Here is an 18,918-nt window from a genome sequence, read left to right as displayed (position 1 = left end):
GTCAGGCTGCAGAATGCAAACACAGATTTAATCTTCTACCTTTAATATTTGATACCAAATCCAGAGATATAAAGCATAGATATTGTTGTGCATGGAAGAAATGTTACCAGCACTGTGAAGCTTGAATTTTAATCTATTAAGTCACTATTAAGATCTTTACCATAACCTCTTCAGAGCAATAACGTGTCTGCAGTTCTGATTTACTTCCCCATGTTGGGAGGCATCTTGAGCTGTATTTTTACCCAGAGCACTTTATAGTTTCTTTGTGCATACAGTCCAACGTTGGCAGCTGAAAACTGAGCTGTCTTTCTGCTTTTCAGGAAACAGACATGCAAAACAGAAGGGAAATGGGACTTACGGGTAGCACCCAGAGGTAATTTGGTTTTGAAGGCAGAAAGATACGAGAATAGTACTATGAGATCACTTGAGAAATGTTCTGTGTGCTGCTTGTCTAAAAAGCTAGAGGCTAATCCTACTCATGACATTGTCGGTGAACTGAAGCATGGCAAGAAATTGTCTATACCATGATCTAGTACATGTTCTAAACTGGTGCTGCACAAAGCATCCCTTTGTCTGTTGGGATTCTCAGGGCAGCATGAGAATCTTGTTTTCTTGCTTCTATTTGCTGTTTCACTAAGGGAAAGTGTTGTAATACTTTTTCTCCAATTCTGTTAGAAGGTATGGTAACATTGTGATTTCTTCATCTTGTTTTCAGCTGACTGAATGCAGTGAAAGAATTGCATCTTGTTTCAACTAAGACCCAGTGCTGCTTTGGTTATGCTGATCATCGTAACAATGTACCGAATTTCAGTTCAAGCACCAACCCTGAACTGAATCCTGAAAAGCACAAAGCATCTTCAAATATAATTGACTGCCTTCCCCTATTCCTTTGATTAGAATCCTCTTTCCTTTAATGAATCTATGTTGTAAATAATTGGAAGACATATCTAAAGCTCCTCAGCAATACTGAAAAGACACCTACGTAGTATGTTCTGCCCTTCTTAAAAAACAAGCATCTAATTTTGAAAATACTTATGATTTTAGAAGTGATAATGAAATGCAGCATTCAATTAATTCTTGCCAAATGTGGAGCCTCATAGCTTTTGAAACAGAGCTGTTTTGGATAAATGAGTGATGTACTCACCTAATAAGAGCAGTCCCATTATAATTTCCTGAAGGTTCTCCAATCAGAACATGCTGGGATGAATGAGCTATCCCAACCACCCCAGAAGCTCCTTCATCACCCACAATAATGATGGTTGCAACACCTAGGAAGAGAACAAAAGCTTCTCATGGTAAAACAAAGCTAACTAGTGAGGTATTTTTTTAGCATGTTTGGTGACACAAATGCTTAAGCACCAGCTTCCCGGGGAGCCCATGGAATCCCCAACCTTGGAGATATTCAGAATTTCAGTAGACAAGGCATTCAGTGACCTGATCTCATTGTGAAGGCAATTCAACAAGGTGACCCCCCTAGATGGTTTCTTACAAACGAAATTATTCTATGCTTCTTACAGGTCTGAACCTGGTTTTGGTTTCTGCTTGTTTTTGTTAAACAATTCTTTACAGACAATGTTGATTATCTGAACACAAAAGTCTACGTCAACACTTGATTTAGACGGAAAAAATACGATCTAAAATTCCCTTTGATTTCTTCAGATAAGGAAAAAACTGAGGGAAAAATACTGACCTCCTTTTGTCACAGGAGCTCTGCTAGCTCGTTTCTTCTATGTTGTTTCTGGGGGGAGCTGGGTTTTATTTACGGGGGGGACGTTTGAGTCGATTCATGTGAAGATACACAATGCTGCACTAGCTTTTAAGAAATGTGTCTTTTTTTCAGACCACTTCACTTCTTCACAGAATATCAGTTCTAACTATAACATTCAGCACATATTCGGCTCCTCTCTTTGACTTGTAGAACGAATCCCAAAAGATACATCTCCTTAGGACTCAGGGCGTCTAGCACACAGACAGCCGCGGCGCGAAAGCCGCGCCCACAGGACACAGAACCCGCCGCGCCTCGCCCCGAGCTCCCGCCGAAGCGGCGCCCCACTCGCCACGCCACCAGCTCTGCTTTTCAACGTCCCCTCGACTAACGGGGGCTGCGCCGCTCCCGGAGGGACCGCCGGACCGGGCACGGGCGCTGCGCCGGAGGGAGACACGGCTCCAGACCGCCAGCCTTCAGCGCACCTGCCCGCAGGCTCACACGCCTCCCGCCAGCTTCGCCAGCTTGGCGGGGGGGAACCGGAGACGAACGCCTCCGCGCCGCGCCGGCAAATCCCGCCCGCCCCGTTCCACCGGCACGGTCACCCGCGCCGCGGCCGCACTCACCTGCCGCCTCTTTCGCCGCTCCGCTCCCGCCAGGCGCTCGTGCTTTGGGCATGCGCGGTAGCGAGACCGCAGCACCCGCCCCTTGCCGCGTCCCGGTTGGCTGCCTAGGACACGTCAATCACCTCTCTCGCCGCCTAGCAGCGCTCGCGAGTCGGGCATGCGCAGTACGGAGACCTCAACGCCCGCCCCTCTGGCAATCTGATAGGCGGACAGAGTGGCGACTGACGTGCCTAGGCAGCCAACCAGCGCTCCGCCCCTCCAGCCCTCCAGCCCTCCCGCGCCAGCAGCCGCGTTGCAAAGGGAACAATAAACCGCGCTCCCCTGCTTTCCGCTGAAAAGGGGGGCGGCTGGGTCCCCGCAGCAGAAAAAACCCTTCCGTCCTGCATTGCCCTTCGCCAGTACAACTGCACAGCTGGGAACTCGGCAACGTCAAGCGGCCGTCTGACAGACGCACACTCGGAACTTGACTCGGCTGGCGATTTTGGCTGGCTTACACACACGGACTTGCACTTCTCTGAGCAAACAAATTCTTTTTTAAGCACAGCCTCTCCTTGGGGAAGAAAAAACGCCCCCTCCGCGCTCCCAAACACTAGGCAGCCGTGAGGAAACCACCGAAAGCCAAGATCGACAGCAGCAACGTCGAGTGCAATCTGGCTTCCATTCTGATCACGCACTTAATGGCCTCTCCCAGGCCTGCTAATGACTGCTCCTTTTCTGGAAGGACAAACTGAACGTCCTAAACTGAAGACTGCACGGAACACAGCTCCACTGGCAGCCAATTCACCTCTTCTCCGGCTTCCACGGGGAATATCTTGTAGCGTCCTCCAACTCGCAAACGTTCCTCCTCAGTTCACGGCCCCAGACGCGGAATCTCGTGAGCAGCGAGCGGAAACATTCGCGCGGGATTTTCTTCACGGCACCGAGAAGGTGGCGCTGGCAAAAAAGCAGGCCAAAGCGCCTGAACCCGTCTGCCAGCCCCAGCCTGCGGCCAAGAGACCGGGAGCACCCTGCCCGAGGGGCCGCGCACCCCGCAGCTGTACTTAGACGACCGTGTGCGTGAAAGCATGTGTGTCTACAGACGATTGTCTGTCCACATGCGTGTGCCTTTTTGCAGGCTCCATTCGTGCTTAAGCTGGAGTGAGTGCACAGCTGCGCCGTTTGTTGGCAAAGCTTCGCGTGTCGCACGACGTTGCCCAGTCCTGCATTTCTCACGCAGACAGATACACGGGAGCTCTGTTAGTAAAGGAGCAAAGACAGTCGTAGGCAGAACTGAACGCTGCTCCGAGCTACTTCTCACCTATGGCAAATGCTTCACAGGGGCCCGAGGAAAGGCGCTCAGCAGCCGATCTACAAGAGAAACAAAAGAGATCATGCCTTAACGCGAAAGAGCAACAAGGCGTCACTGCGCAAGCTTCTCCCTGATCTACAGCTGAGAGCGAACACTTGTGTGCTTGTCGGAGAGATTGTGTCTTGCCTGTAAGTGTCTGGGAGTTTGGGGCAGGTCAGTGTGGCTGGTTCGATAATCAACGTCTAGGATAGCTGCAAAGCGGTCCCTGTTGGTGTGTGGACAGTGTGCCTGTAGGTCAGTCTGTGTTCCTGGCGCCTGCTGTATCGATCTGTCGGTCCACACGCGTGTGAGTCCATGTCTTTCTCTCCACAAGCATGTGTGCTGATTTCGTCGCACATGTGCATCTGTGCTAGTGTTGAGCTCAGCGGAGTGTGTCTCTCGACACTTGGTGTGCGTTGGCTGTGCCTGTGTGTAACGCAGCACAGCCACGACTGCCTCGGTGAAGAGAGATCAGGGAAATCATCTAGGCAGAGTCAACAAAGGAAAACCGAAGAGGGATTGACGTGTGCTCGACAGAGACGGATTCCCTGCGCTGACATTTCTCAGTAACGCCAGAAGAAAGCTGAGCGGTAGATCGACCGGAGAAATGCTTCCCTAGACGACATTTAGCGAATGAAGGGCATTGTGCGCGGCTTTCGGGATTGTGCCTGAAAAGTGCGAAAACCAGCAGAGCCTGTGCTCAAAAGCTGGTGGCTGTGTGACTGCATTGATGCACGTTCCCGTGTCTGCGAGTGTATAGACGGCTGTTTCACGTTCACACAAAGGCACCTGGTCGGGTTTTTCTTCTGTGCGTGCACACGCGTTTCCCTTGTCTCTTCGTAACAGACGTAGCTCTCTGCATGCTGAACGAAGTGGTAAAACGCGTCTGCCTATATTTTGGTAAACAATCGAGGCTGCGTGTTCCGTCAGCGGCATTTCCGCAGACGACTCCGCAGAGCCAGTTCTGAAAGCTCCGCACACCAGGACTGAATGTGGAACCAAGCAATTGCACAGGTGCGCGCAATCACATATTCTGGGGGACGTCATTTATGCCACAGCAGCACGAAGGTATTTGAGTTCAAGCACGTATCAGAAACAAGGTGTGGACCGAGGATGTGTTGGTATTTTCTCCGTACGGCACGCTTCGTGGTAGCTTACTTGCCGATTGCAGGCTTAGCGGGTTCTATACACGACTCGGTATAGGGAGAGAAAGAGAGTGCATCAGAAAACTTGCGTTTTCTGCGCTGGAACCTAGTTGCTACGCATTGTTTTTGTCCACGTGAACACACACGATTCCTCACTGAAAACCAAGCAGAAACCTTTCCACAAGCTCCCAGGTAGGTGCTCCCACCACCTCGCGCGTACGAACGCAACTAGAGAAAAGCACCTACATTTTCACACACTGATGCTTAAGCAGACGCCTGACCATACACATGCACATATCCGCAAGCGCGCCCACTCCCATCTATGCACAGAGAGACGTACGCGATACGTGCTTACATGCTTGAAGGCAAACAGGTGTGCATTGATGGTTGTCGTACTGCATCACGCATACGTGGCTGCACGAGAATATTCTTTTGGAGGGTATGTGCAGATACGTCCCTGTACTTGGACGGCCGTGTGCGTGAAAGCATGTATGTCTACAAACGATTGTCTGTCCACATGCGTGTGCCTTGATGCAGGCTCCATTCGTGCTTAAGCTGGAGTGAGTGCTCAGCTGCGCCGTTTGTTGGCCAGGTTCCGCGTGTTGCACGACGTTGCCCAGTCCTGCATTTCTCACGCGGACAGATTCAAGGGAGCTTTGTATAGACGGCTGTTTCATGTTCACACAAAGGCACTTGGTCGGGTGCATCCCAGATACAGCATCCCAGATTCAGCATCCCCGATACAGCTTCCCGGATACAGCATTCCAAATACAACATCCTAGATACAGTATCCTAGATACGGCATCCTAGATACGGCATCCTAGATACAGCATTCTAGATACAGTATCCCGGATACAACATCCCAGATACGCCATCCCAGATACAGTATCCGAGGTACAGCATCCCAGATATAGCATCCCATATACAGCATCCCAGATACAGCATCCTAGGTACAGCGTAATAGATACAGCATCCCAGATACAACATGTCGAGCTGTGCTCCTCTCCCACACCAAGTGCTGATCGTTGGGCTCAGGGTGAGGGGGGCAGCGAGGGGGTCCGTGGACTGGAATAAGTTTTGTTTGGGGTTTTTCAAACGCCTCTGCTGACACGTCGTATAAAAACCGATTGCTGTAGTGCTAAGGAATGAACAGGAGGATGAGCAACAGACTGCAGAAACTGCTTGCGTTTCGATTTATTGAAAAATTCTTATTGAACTCAAAAAGCAGTACGATCTTGCAGTGGTCTTCTAATACCTAGTGACAGCTGTTAATGTACTGGCTTGGAACTTTGAGATGAGATTTGAGATGAAGGGCTGTTCGATTGTGGAATATTGCAGGAGTAAATTTCAGGCATTTCAGCATGCCTGGCAGATCTGCAGCTTGATAAAGACCTCAGGCTGTTTGGTTTAATCAGACTTTTGTAGATCCCACCTTCACTGGTCAAAGCACCGGCTGCCAATGTGTTTTCTGGTGTTGTCACTTCTTTCTGACCAAAGACGGCAGAGGCAGCAGCTCTACTGGTGGTGTCTGTTTTATTGAAACATGGGGATCTACAGGAACTTTAACCCGAAAGCTCAGGAAGTTGTGGTCCGTGGTCTATCTTTGTAATGTTTGTAGATTGTTCTGCAACGTTTGTGAGTGTGAACTGCTGTGCAGGTAGAAGGAAGAAAGATGTGTGAACTAAAGCAGCAGGAAGGCTGCAGTCGTGTAAGCCGGGGGTGCAAGCGGCACGAAACGGGCTGCAGCGGCGGAGCCCTCGGTCCCGGGCCATCCCGGGCAGGCGGCGGAGCCCTCGGTCCCGGGCCGTCCCGGACAGGCGCAGCCCGAGCGCTCCCGGCCCCGCTGCCGCTGCCCCGCCGGGGCCGGGGCCGGGGCCGCGCTGCGGGCGGACAGCGCCGCTCTGCGGCCGCCGGCGGCTCCGGGCCGGGAGGGGGGGCGGGGCCCAGTGGCGGGCGCCGGACGGGATTGGCTCCTGCGCCGGATGGGCGGGGCCACGCTGCGTAAGTGCGGGGGCGGGGGAGTGCGTGCCGCCGGTGCGGCGGCGGGAGGAGCGCGCGAGGAGCGGCGGGGCCGGCGGTGAGCGAGGGGCGGGCGGACACCGGGGAGACCGGCCGGGGCCGCCCCGGTGCCGGCTGAGGGGCGAGGCTGGAGGGGGAGGGACGGGCTGGTTTGGGCAGGAGGAAGGCGAGGGGCAGGCAGCCGCAACAGCGCGGCCCCGGGCCGAGCAAGGGGCGAGGGGGAAACACGCGGGCGGCTGTGAGGGAAGGGAGCCCCGGGCTGAGCGCTGCGCGGGGCTCGGGCGGGGCCGTGGGGCGGAGGGGGGAGACCGTGGTGCCACAGGGCAGAGGGAGGAAGGCGAGCGGGAGGGGGCGGTGCCAGGGGGCGCGAGGGGCGGGGGCGGCGCTGCCGCCGGGAGGGGCCGCGAACGGGGGGAGCGGCGGAGGAGACTGAAGGCGGGACGGTGGGGAAGGAGCTTGGGCGGGAAAGGCTGAGGGACCTCAGGGAGGGGGTGACATCGGGGGGGCTTTGGCGGGAAAGGCTGAGGGACCTCAGGGAGGGGTGACATCGGGGAGTCTTTGGTGGGAAAGGCTGAGGGACCTCAGGGAGGGGGTGACATCGGGGGGACTTTGGCGAGAAAGGCTGAGGGACCTCAGGGAGGGGGTGACATCGGGGGGGGCTTTGGCGGGAAAGGCTGAGGGACCTCGGGGAGGGGGTGACATCGGGGGGGGCTTTGGCGGGAAAGGCTGAGGGACCTCGGGGAGGAGATGGCGTCGGGGAGGCTGCAGGGGGCAATGCTGAGGGAGCTCAGGACGGGATGGCACTCAGGTCTGGTTTCAAAGGGAAATGCTGAGGTACCTTGAGGAATGGACGCTGGGCTGGGAGCTATGAACACATCAGACTGGTTAAGAGAGTGTTCATGACAGAAATTTGTGCAGTGAAGTATTCCAGCAAAGAGCGGGAGAAGAGCCAAACTTAGATCAGGCCTCCTAGGACGCCTGCAGGTTTGGGGACAGGGATGACGAGGTTGTTAATCCGGTCCTAACTGTTTCTTTGTCTGTCCCTCTCTTGCAGCACCTGACTGAATGGAGGAGCAAGTGGCCGGGAAGTTCCTGCGGCACACACAGGTCACATTTATCGCTCTCGCCCTCAGAGACCCGGAGATCCAAACCGTTCGCATCGTGCCTTGAAGCAGCCTGTGCTCATGCGCTTCTCCCAGGGAGAAGGCGGAATGGCAGTGACTGGCCACGTTAAGCCACAGGGTGCACACCGTGCAGCTGTCAAGCCCAGCTCTGCGTTAGCTCACACCTGCGGTTTTGCGCCGCACACGCACATTTGAGTTGTCGCTGGTTGTTGCAGCGTTTGGCTTTGGTGAGGACAGCGTGTGTTTGTCAGCAGTTGGTGTAGGTGGGATCTGGAGGAGAAAGCGGTATTTCCGTGCCAGAACTGGTTGGTGTTTGCATGGTATTGTGGCGGTTGTTCCCGCAGGCGATGAGTGCTGGAGTATTATTGCAGGATGAGGGGATTTTGGAGGCTTGTCTGTGAGATGCACTAGAGGCAGCAGCTGAAAGCGAAAGGCTGAGATTTGGAGGGTTTGTCGGTGGGTTTGGGGCGGTTGTCAGCTGAAGAGTTGGCTGTTTGCAGGTGAGGTGTAGGGCAGAGGGTGAAGCTGACTTTGCCTGGGCGGCGCAACTGGCTGGGTGTGCAGAGCTGAGGAGAGCGGGCTGCTGCGGGTGACCCTAAAGCTGGAGAACCAGCCGGCAGCTCCAGACGCTCCCGCTGCCGGGCAGGGCCGTGCAGGCCAGTGCCCTGGGGCACAGCGACGTGACCCTCCGCAAGTACCAAAGAGCAGGTGAGGACCGTGGGCATTTGTACTGAGCTGTGACATCTCTAACCCGTGACATTGGGGTCCAGCCTGAGCAGGGCACGTGCGGAAGCTGTGCTGCAGGGACGGCAGAGCTGAGGGGAAGGGCTGTGCCAGGGGTTGGTGCCAAGGCAAGGTGGGCGCGCTGTGGGGTGTGGGGAGGTGTCAGCCCCGGACTCAGCCCCTGTCTGACTGTAGTGCCCTTGGGCTGGTGTAGCTCAGTCCTCTGTGTGTTTCTCTTCAGGGGGAGCAGCATGCAAAGGAAAAGCAAGGAAGGAGGTGAACCCATGAGGAAGAGTGATGGATAAAGGAGGGTTGGAGCGCACCTGCCAGTCAAGAGGGATCAAGAAAGAAGACACCAGTGGTGGAACCGCAGGTCAGGAGAGCTCAAGGAGGGAGAAAGGTGACTGTGGCCGTATGGGTTTTTCTAGCTCACACACCAATGAAAACAGTTTGGATAATAAAAGAAATGTATGCAAAACCGATAATTAAAGGCAGAGAATGTTTATATGCTATGTATGGGGTAGACCTGAAGGTATATTTCTTTCTACAACGAAGGAGAATTCGCAATACATGCTGCTGTCAGCAACGACCAGTAAGCGACAAGACTCTATTTACTGATGCCTGTGGTCGCTCACATAAAGTTGTAATTACATGGCTAAACTCAGATACCCAGTGCTGCAAACACAAGGTAGAAAAAGAGACCAAGAGTCAAACAAGTTCTTGAGCTGACAGCTGTTAGGATCGCTTTGAGGTGTTCTGTAACAAGCCTTTGAATGTTGTAACTGGCTCATATTATGCGGCTGGCATACTTAACCGCCTGGAAGCTTCTTTTCTTAAGGAAGAGGATAATCCTCTTTTGATGGCTGAATTGAGAATGCTATGGTTTCTAATAAATCATAGACATCATAGGTATTATGCAATGCACACCCGCTCTCGCAGTGGCCCTTCCAGGACCACTTGCGGAAGGCAGTAGGAGGGCCGATGCACGAGCTGTGCCGCTCACTGTGCCTAAAGCCTTGGAGCAAGCTAAATGATCACATAAATTCTTTCACCAGAGTGCAAAGGCGTTAAAACGACAACTTCAAATGACAGTGGATCAGGCCAGGAGCGTTCTTATGTCCTGCCCTGATTGCCAACAGTTGGCACCCGCGCCATCCACAGAGGGTGTTAATCCAGGAGGGGTTACTGCCAATGAAGTACGGCCAGCGGATGTAACGCATTGTTCTGAATTGGGTAAATACGTACGTGTTTCTGTAGACGCTCATTCCAGATTTCTTGTTGCTGCTGCACACGCTGGTGAAAGAGCACGAGACGTCTGTAACATTGGTTGGCATGTTTTGCTGTTTGAGGAGTTCCACGATCTGTAAAACCAGAGGAAAGCGGAATGCACACTCGATTAGAGGAGCGATCCCCCAGCGCGCTGTAATAGAAGTGCCTGCTTTTTAACACTTTCAAAACAGTGTTAAAGAGTCTGTTTGACGACTTTTCGGTATCATTTCTGGCGACGAGGATGGGATAATCTGCCTGACCTGCCGTGGATCCCAGGATCTCTGGGACCTTGTGCCGGCACCGGGGAATTCCTGGAAGGGACCACAGCTCCTCGAACCAGCTCGGGACGCGGGTAAAACCCCATCAATGATATAAGGCACTTTCATTGTCTGGTTGCGTTGGCACGCTGCCTGCGCGAGACGTGGGCGACAGCAGCGCGTTGGGTCTGCGCATTCGCGTCTGCGCATTTTGGTAAACTGGGTAACTTAAAAAAAGAAAGAAATAAAAAATTAAAGAGGAAAATGAGAAAACAATAAATTAAAGAGAAAAACGAGGGAACAGCAATTTGATAAAGGTACCTTTAATGATTTTGCTGTTTGTGCCTTAGCAATTGTATAATTGTTTCTGGCTTTAGTGGTTTGTTGTTGTTGTTACTTGTGTCTTGGGGGATTTTATAGTCCAGTACTTAGGGTTCACCAATTGTCTGTCATTGTGATTGTGAAGTAGGTAGTGGACAATCGGCAGGAGGATTCGTGAGAAATCCCTCCCAGGCTGTGTTTTCTGACATTGGAAAAGGATCGTTTGCTGTTCAACAGGGCATCAACCAGGGAGAATCTGATTGAATATTGTAATTAATGGTGGCCACTGTAAATAATATTAATATACTTCACAGGTCTAGGTGGGTATACTTTGAGATCTGTGGTATAGTAATGTGCTGCATGTAATATGTAGTAAGATATCTATTTTAAATCATATATTGCCTATTACATAAGGCATATTACACAATATATAGTGTTACATATGCATTGTCTTTATCCTCTTCAGATCCATTTGTTTTGAAAAAGGATAATCAGGGAAAGAAATGCAAACCAGTAAAAGGTTTGTTGAAGAACAGCTATTGGTGTAGAATACACAAAGAACATGAGATCAAAATTGTCCCTCGGTCAGTCCAGAGTGGGATCCTGATATCCTTATATCGGGGGACAGGCCGCATTGGTATCGCCAGTGCATTTTATACGGGATTAGACACACTGCGCCTAAAGCTGTAAATATGCCAAAACCTTCTGAGATTAAACAGGATTGTGAGGAGTCTCCCACTGAGTTTTTACACTGTCTTAAACCAACAGCTCAGAAATATATTAATATAGATCCTGACTTGGAGAACAGAGAATGAGAATTCTTAGTTGACTGGGAGCTCATTATTCTGTGTTAAACACTATGCAGGGAATATTAAGTAGCGATTCTGTAACAGTTATGGGTGCCACAAAAATTGCAAAACACGGCCCTTTAACCTGCTGCTTAGAATGTTTGTATGTGGAGTCTGTACTTATTGATTGTGTACCATGTGTCTTCTCTTGTGCACAACGAATGGTTGAAAAAAGCTTTAATGGTGCAATGGCTGTGCAGTGACACGCTGCTATGGCTGCAATTGTTAAACAAAGAAGGGGAGATGTGGCAGGGTTGTGACATCAGGCCCGTGAGAAATTGCAAGAGTCACAGTGTGAGAACAAGTGCTGGTGGAACAACACAAGCAGCAAGGACTGTGTGGGACATGAACCATCAGGGACAGAGGGATTGGTACATGAGGGACAGAGGGATTGATACGCGGTGGGTACATGAGGGATAGAGGGATTGATACGCGGTGGGTACATCAGGGACAGAGGGATTGATACAGGATCTGTACATCAAGGACAGAGGTCCGCGATGTTTCAAATGCAAACCTGAGTTTGTATTAAATGTCTCTCTGCATCTTAAAGAGAGTCTGTGCCTCATCTGCTACACCCCTTTATCTGTTTCCCAAATTACGATTTAGACTGTATTTACCATTGTAAAAACAAAGCTTTCCCCCTTAATTTTTGTCACGTGTTGTAGTTAGAATTAACAGAGATATTGGAGCCCATCGTAGCTAAACTGGAAAAAGACAGCAGCTGTGTGTATTTTTAAATAAAGACTAAATCAAGTGTGCTAGCTCATTATCTTTAAGCATTTTACTGTGATCACGTCTCTCCCAAGGTTTTGTGTCTGTTGTATCAAGGCCTGACACCCACGGCCACAGTGGATGAATCACCATGGGCACAACACCAGGAACCTGCCTGTTCGTGTCCAGGATATCCACTCCAGCAGACACGTTTTAATTGGTACTTGCATTATGGATTAGATGCAACAAAAATCCATGCTTTCTTTTGTCCTTTGCTATAGAGGAGGGAGTTGAACTTTTCTATAGCAGATTCAATCACTTGTTGTAAAGCAATGAAATAAATAACTTAGGCTTTTTCTATGAATAAACAACATTTAATCCAATTCCTTAATTGTATTCCTTAAACACTTGTTCGTTAGACCATAAGCAAAACAGCGCTGGGTGTTAGTTCGTTAGTAGGCCCTTATTATGTGGTTGGTTAACCCTGAAAATGTTAGCTCCCTCTATCAATATAACCTCATAAACAAGTTTCAAAATTTTTATGTAGATCTTACCCACCTTTTCCTTCTTGCAGGTTCAGAGCCCGAGCCTCATTTGGTTGTATCTGTAAACATCTCAGCACAAATCACAACTGCATTTCTCACAGACAGAAGTGCCTGATCTCCACAGCTTGCCTGGCAGTGCAGAGAGCAGGAAGTGCGGTGAGTCCTGGGCCTTTGGGGACATTTCACCCTGTTTTGTGTCCCAGTCCCTCCCTGCTCCCTCCTCTTTCCTGCTGTGCCCTTCTTCCTCTTCATCTCTTCTCCCTCTGGCCCTCTGCTGCTTCCTCACCTATTCCCCCACCTTTCTGAATCTCTGTGCAGAGTTTCTCGTATCTCCCTCTCCGTCTCCACCCCTCTGTGTTCTCATCATCCCCGGTTTCTCTTTGTCGTCATTCTTGTCTGTTGCTCTGTCCCGCTCCGTGCCCCATCATTTCTCACTGTATCCCTCTGTCCTACTCCCTGCGCCTATTCCTGCCCCTCTTCTTTTTTACTCCCTTTTCCTCTTGCTGCCCACCCCAGGATTTTTTCCCAATCTCTATCCTGCCCCAATCCTTATTGTTCTTTCTCTCTCCTGCTCCCTCTCTGTCTTTCTGCCTGTCTGCCCTTTCCCTGCTGCTTTTTTCTCCATCTCTGTCCAATTACTGCCCCTTTTCCTTCTTGATGTCTTTCTGTCCTGTTTGTCTTTCTGTCTTCCTTGCCTGTTCCCAGCCCCATCCCCTCTCGCTGTATCTTCCCTGTCCAGCTGGCTCTGCCTTTCCTTTGTCTTCTCATCCTCTTTCCTGCTCCTCAGCCCTCTTTTCCTCTTCCTCCAGCTCATTGCTGCATGTTTTCCCTTTCCAGTCTCTTCATTTTGATCTAAACTTTGCTTCGATTCTCAGTCCCTTTGTTCTCTTCCCTTCCTGTTGCCTCTCAGTGGGCAGTGACGACCTGGTTCAGAGACAGCACGGCGACCACATCCCAGGTCGCTCGGTCCATCAGCACACAGATGCCACTGTGGTGGAAAGCAAATGGCGTTTATTAACAAGTAACACAGCGTTATATACCTTATGTTTGCAACGTCACGTCCATCTGCTTGCCTCACATACTCCTACCTACCTAGGGAGGGGCTACTATCTTTCTGTACAGCGCGAGATCTTCCGGCCTCCAGACCCTAACTACCTACAGGTATGCGTCACAACCCCCCCTGGACACCGTTTGTGTCACAAACGCCCCTGGACAGGGTGTGTCTCACAAACCCCATTGGACAGCATGTGTCACAACCCCCCCTGGAAACTGTGTGTGTCACAAACACCCCTGGACAACGTGTATGTCACAAACGCCCCTAGATAGGGTGTGTGTCACAAACCCCATTGGATAGGGTGTGTGTCACAAACCCCATTGGAGAGCGTATGTGTCACAAACCCCATTGGACAGGGTGTGTGTCACAAACCCCATTGGAGAGCGTATGTGTTACAAACCCCATTGGGACAGCGTGTGTGTCGCAAACCCCATTGAACAGCGTGTGTGTCACAAACCCCTTTGGACAGCATGTGTCACAAGCCCCCCTGGAAACTGTGTGTGTCCAAAATATCCCTGGACAGTGTGTGTGTCACGAACCCCCCTGGACAGTGTGTGTGTCACAAACACCCTTAGACAGGGTGTGTGTCACAAACCCCATTGGAGACTGTGTCTCTCACAATCCCCATTGGACAGCGTATGTGTCACAACCCCCCCTGGACAGCGTGTGTGTCACAACCCCCCCTGGACAGTGTGTGTGTCAAAAACCCCATTGGAGTGTGTGTGTGTCACAAACCCCATTGGACAGTGTGTGTGTCACAAACCCCATTGGACAGGGTGTGTGTCACAAACACCCCTGGACAGTGTGTGTGTCACAAACCCCATTGGAGAGTGTGTGTGTCACAAACCCCATTGGACAGCGTGTGTGTCACAACCCCCCCTGGACAGCGTGTGTGTCACAAACGCCCCTGGACAGTGTGTGTGTAACAAACCCCATTGGAGAGTGTGTGTGTCACAAACTCCATTGGACAGTGTGTGTGTCACAAACCCCATTGGACAGGGTGTGTGTCACAAACACCCCTGGACAGGGTGTGTGTCACAAACGCCCCTGGACAGGGTGTTTGTCACATACCCCATTGGACAGTGTGCATGTCACAAACCCCATTGAACAGCGTGTGAGTCACAAAGCCCATTGGACACGGCGTGTGTCACAAACACCATTGGACAGCGTGTGTGTCATAAACACCATTGGACAGTGTGTGTGTCACAAACCCCACTGGACACACAGATGACTACAGTAAAAAACCAGCACTGAAGGTATGCAGATCTTTATTTCTTCTAGTTGAGGGGATCAATAAGAGATTTAGCTGCTTGCACTGTTTTTGTTACTCACACACTGATGATCTAGTATAGAAGCTACAAACCTCACAAGAAGCAGACCCAGAACCTCATTTAAGTGCCCTAAAATCAAATTAAGAAGTCATTTAGCTGGTTTTCTCAGTGACCCCCCTGCTCTGAGGTTCCTCCTTGCACAGTGACTATCAACGCCAGAAGGAAAATTTACTTTAATCCCGCACGCAGGTGAATTTTGGGTTTTTAAGTTTCTTTCCTTAAATGAATGATGTATTTCTCTCTTACATGGTTAAGTAAAGGTTCACAAAAAAACTGCATTTCTTTGCTGGACTTTTGTTTCTTTTCAGTGGCAAAATTTGTCACTGTACAAATATTGGATCAGATGGCAACTAAAATATCATGAAGTTAGTTGACATTCCTCCAATACCCATCTATATAAACAGATTGTTATCAGTTACTAAAATGGTTAAAAATCAGTCTTACTGCTCGTCAGTTGTTATTAATGAGAAAACTGTTTTACATAACTGACCTGAAATGCAGATGAATCCAGAAGGAAAAAAAGCCTCGTTGTATGAAGACAAGTTATCTGTTTGGGCATAAACTGCATAAATGGACGTATGAGAACAAGAGCATTCCACATAGTCTGATGTGTCGTCAACCACTTTGCAGAACCCGCTGTCAGACAGCCAGCTGCAAAACAAAATGTTCACAAAGCTGGAAATCGACTTGTCTAATTCACACGGTAAACAGGCTTGAAAATTGTTGTATCTCTGAAAACACCGGGTTTTCTAAACTACTGCATCAGTTTATCTTCATCTATTGCACATCTTTCATGTGCAGTTTTTAGAATAGCATATTTACATGAAATTAAAACAGTTTTTAAAAAATTATATTATTAAAAAAATATAAGTATATAGTCATGAACTTTATTTTTCTGCTAGAAATTTTTTTTGTGGCCATGTTTTAAAACTTACACAAGATTCACAGTCCCATCTGAATTTTTAAATAGTGTGTTGCTTATACTTGCACAGTGCTTTAGCCCATTCTGAAGAACACTTGCTGTTTGCTGTTTTGAAACTAAAATACATGTTCTCCTTCAGTATTGCTGAAAATTTTGGAAAAGGATACTACAGGTGACATCCTAAGCCATTTCTAGGGGAAACCACATTGTTCTGTGATACAATGTCTAGATAAAAGGAGAGTATGCAGGTAAATTCTGCTGCATCTCCTTCCTGAATAGTTTATATCAGTGACAGACTGATAGAATCCAGACCATCTAATGAAATCATATCTAAACTAACTAGTTGTCTGCAGGATATAGAATGGAACTCTCTCTAATTTCATTTATACTGTGTGAACAGGAAAGAAATAGGCAAATCAAATAATAGGGCATTGAAGGGAATACACAGAAAACTTTAGCACATCGCTTGCAATGGTGTGAGTAGCAATAAGAATGGAAAATGATCAGCAGTTCACCACTTCTGAAAACCAGGATACATCAAGTCAAGCTAGCAGCAGCAATATTAAAAACTACCAGGAGATGGCTTTTCTGTCAAAAAGTAAGAGCCCTACAGAGATCATCGTCAAAAGTTATGCCAAAATTCTGGATATTAGCAAATAAGGAATATTCTGTTTCAGTGACTTGAAGCAATACCAGAGACGCAGGTTTAATTCTTTGTAAGAATGGACTCGAAATGTTGTCTGATAACAACTGTAAAGAGTACAAAAGACGCTAATATTAATGAAGTGATGCCATTCTGGAATTTATGGCCTCTCAGCATTGCCCAACACATCATTACGTAAACTAAACAGTATTGTAATGAAAAAAATCAATAGTAGAAGTCTGAGAAATCTCTAAGTTAGAATAACTACACATTTTATTAGACAGAATGTTTTACGTGCTGGTACAAAGGCCAGAAAAGTTAAGGTTAAAAGATGGATAAGAAATAGATCAATTTCGTACTTGCAGGCGATCTGATCGGACTTGATGGGATTTTATACAAATACACATGGTAGAAACTGGAAAACTAAACAGATTAATAAAACAACCTTTCAGCAGCTTGGCTCCAGAGGAGACATAGAGACTTTTGTGGAACAATCCGACTTCCTGTAGCATAAATCCGATAAACAACTTCATTGTTATCTTTCAAAGGGTATGAACTCCGACCCTTCAAACTCATAGAAAAAACCTGAAACAATACACACAACATAAACACAAACTTAATATTAAAATTCAACAGTCAGTGCTCATTTTAATCACAAACACACTAAAACGCTCACATCATTTTAAAGACATTTAAGATGGTTCGAGTAATATATAAATTAATTTATTGAAAAAATAAATTGCATTATCTTCAAACCTTGTTCTTCAAGGCAAGCTCTTTGTCTCCAGTAAGGAACCACTGCTGACTGCTATATTCTGTGAACTGTACAGATTCACAGCTCTCTTCTTGAAGAGGGGATAACACAACAGAGACCTTTAACAAATGTTCAGGTACTTGAATAAAATCTCCATCTTTTCCATCAAATCTGTGTCCGTTGCTTTGCTAAGGAAACCAGTTGTGAGCCATTATTGCAATGTACGGGCAGCTGTCAAGGCTATTTTTACCTCTGTTGAAGAGGAAAAGCAACAGGGCTGGTAAGTGGAACTGAACTTTCACTATGCTTCACATAATTACTCTAAAATGTATGCGTAATTAATATTTTATTCCTTCATCATTTTAGGCTTTATTACATTTAATAAAAAGACAGCTTCCGTTTCTGTGAAAAAAGGAGGGGCGGAATTATGATGTATTTTGGCTTCTCCATTTCTCCTCTGGATTTTGCTCACTATGATCTGTAAGAAAAACCATCCCATGGTAAAAGAGGTTATCATAATATTCATCTTTATAACTTGATGTAGAGAAGAGTCAATAACAAGGAGAAGCATTAAAATGGATGATCTAGCTCTTATTCCCAAGAGATGACACAAAAAACTTGCAATAAGGAATTTGAACTTTCAAGTTCTGGACACTGTTCCAGATAGCACTGTTATTTATGCCATTTACTGTCTTTTGGCTGAGATGGGCATCTTAACCCCTATAACTTATGAAATGTCACAGAAAGTTACATCTCCAAAAGAAACTGAGAAAGAAATCTAAAGCATGCTGATTTTCACCTGACGGGAAAAAAGAAAAAAGGTATTTTTTATTCTAGATTCAACTACCAGTTTTTTAATAGGTTCACAGTGGGAGAAACCCACTGTTGAAAAGTGTTTGTGTCATAAAACTGTCATTTGTTTCTGCAGTCATCTATTTTCCCTGCCCATTAGCCTGGCCATAGCTTATGATGCACTTGCAGAAAAAACTAGGAATTTGAAACTACATGTAAAAACTATGAGTTGCTTTCAAGCAATTCTAAATAATGTTCAAGTGAGCAAAACCATGTACACAGAAATTAGAGAACGCCAGTAGAAATTTTGGGTTACTTACTGTCACCTACATCTTAAAGCATAGCTCTCCATCATATAATTACGTTATTTTCTTAGCAAGATTAATTAATCCTTTTCTAAGCAATATTTAAGCTAATGGTGACTTAATACATCCCAGATCTCCTGACTTCTACTCTCAGAGCTACCCCGCATTTGTGACACCAGCTCTTAGAGCTTTGTAAGATTCCGACAGAGGGCAACACGTTTTCATACAGGTAACAAGTCCCTTTTCTAAAAAATATCATTTACATTTTTACTGTATTAGCTTTCTGGTATTTTCAAAACGTATTTTGAATTCAAGGTTACTTACCTTTCTCCCGGTGACCCCCACATTACCCCTGTCAACAGGGAAAAGGCAAATTTCTCGGTCACCGCAGCAAGCAGGCTATATCCTCGTGTGTCCTCGCGCTTTGGGCTAGCCAGGGTGCAGAGTATCTCATAGAAAAGGCTTCTACTTTTATCAGTGAGTAACTGTTTCTCACC

Source organism: Nesoenas mayeri (genome assembly GCF_963082525.1).
Source record: "Nesoenas mayeri genome assembly, chromosome: 21".
Lineage (NCBI taxonomy): Eukaryota > Metazoa > Chordata > Aves > Columbiformes > Columbidae > Nesoenas > Nesoenas mayeri.
This window is presented reverse-complemented; position numbering follows the sequence as displayed.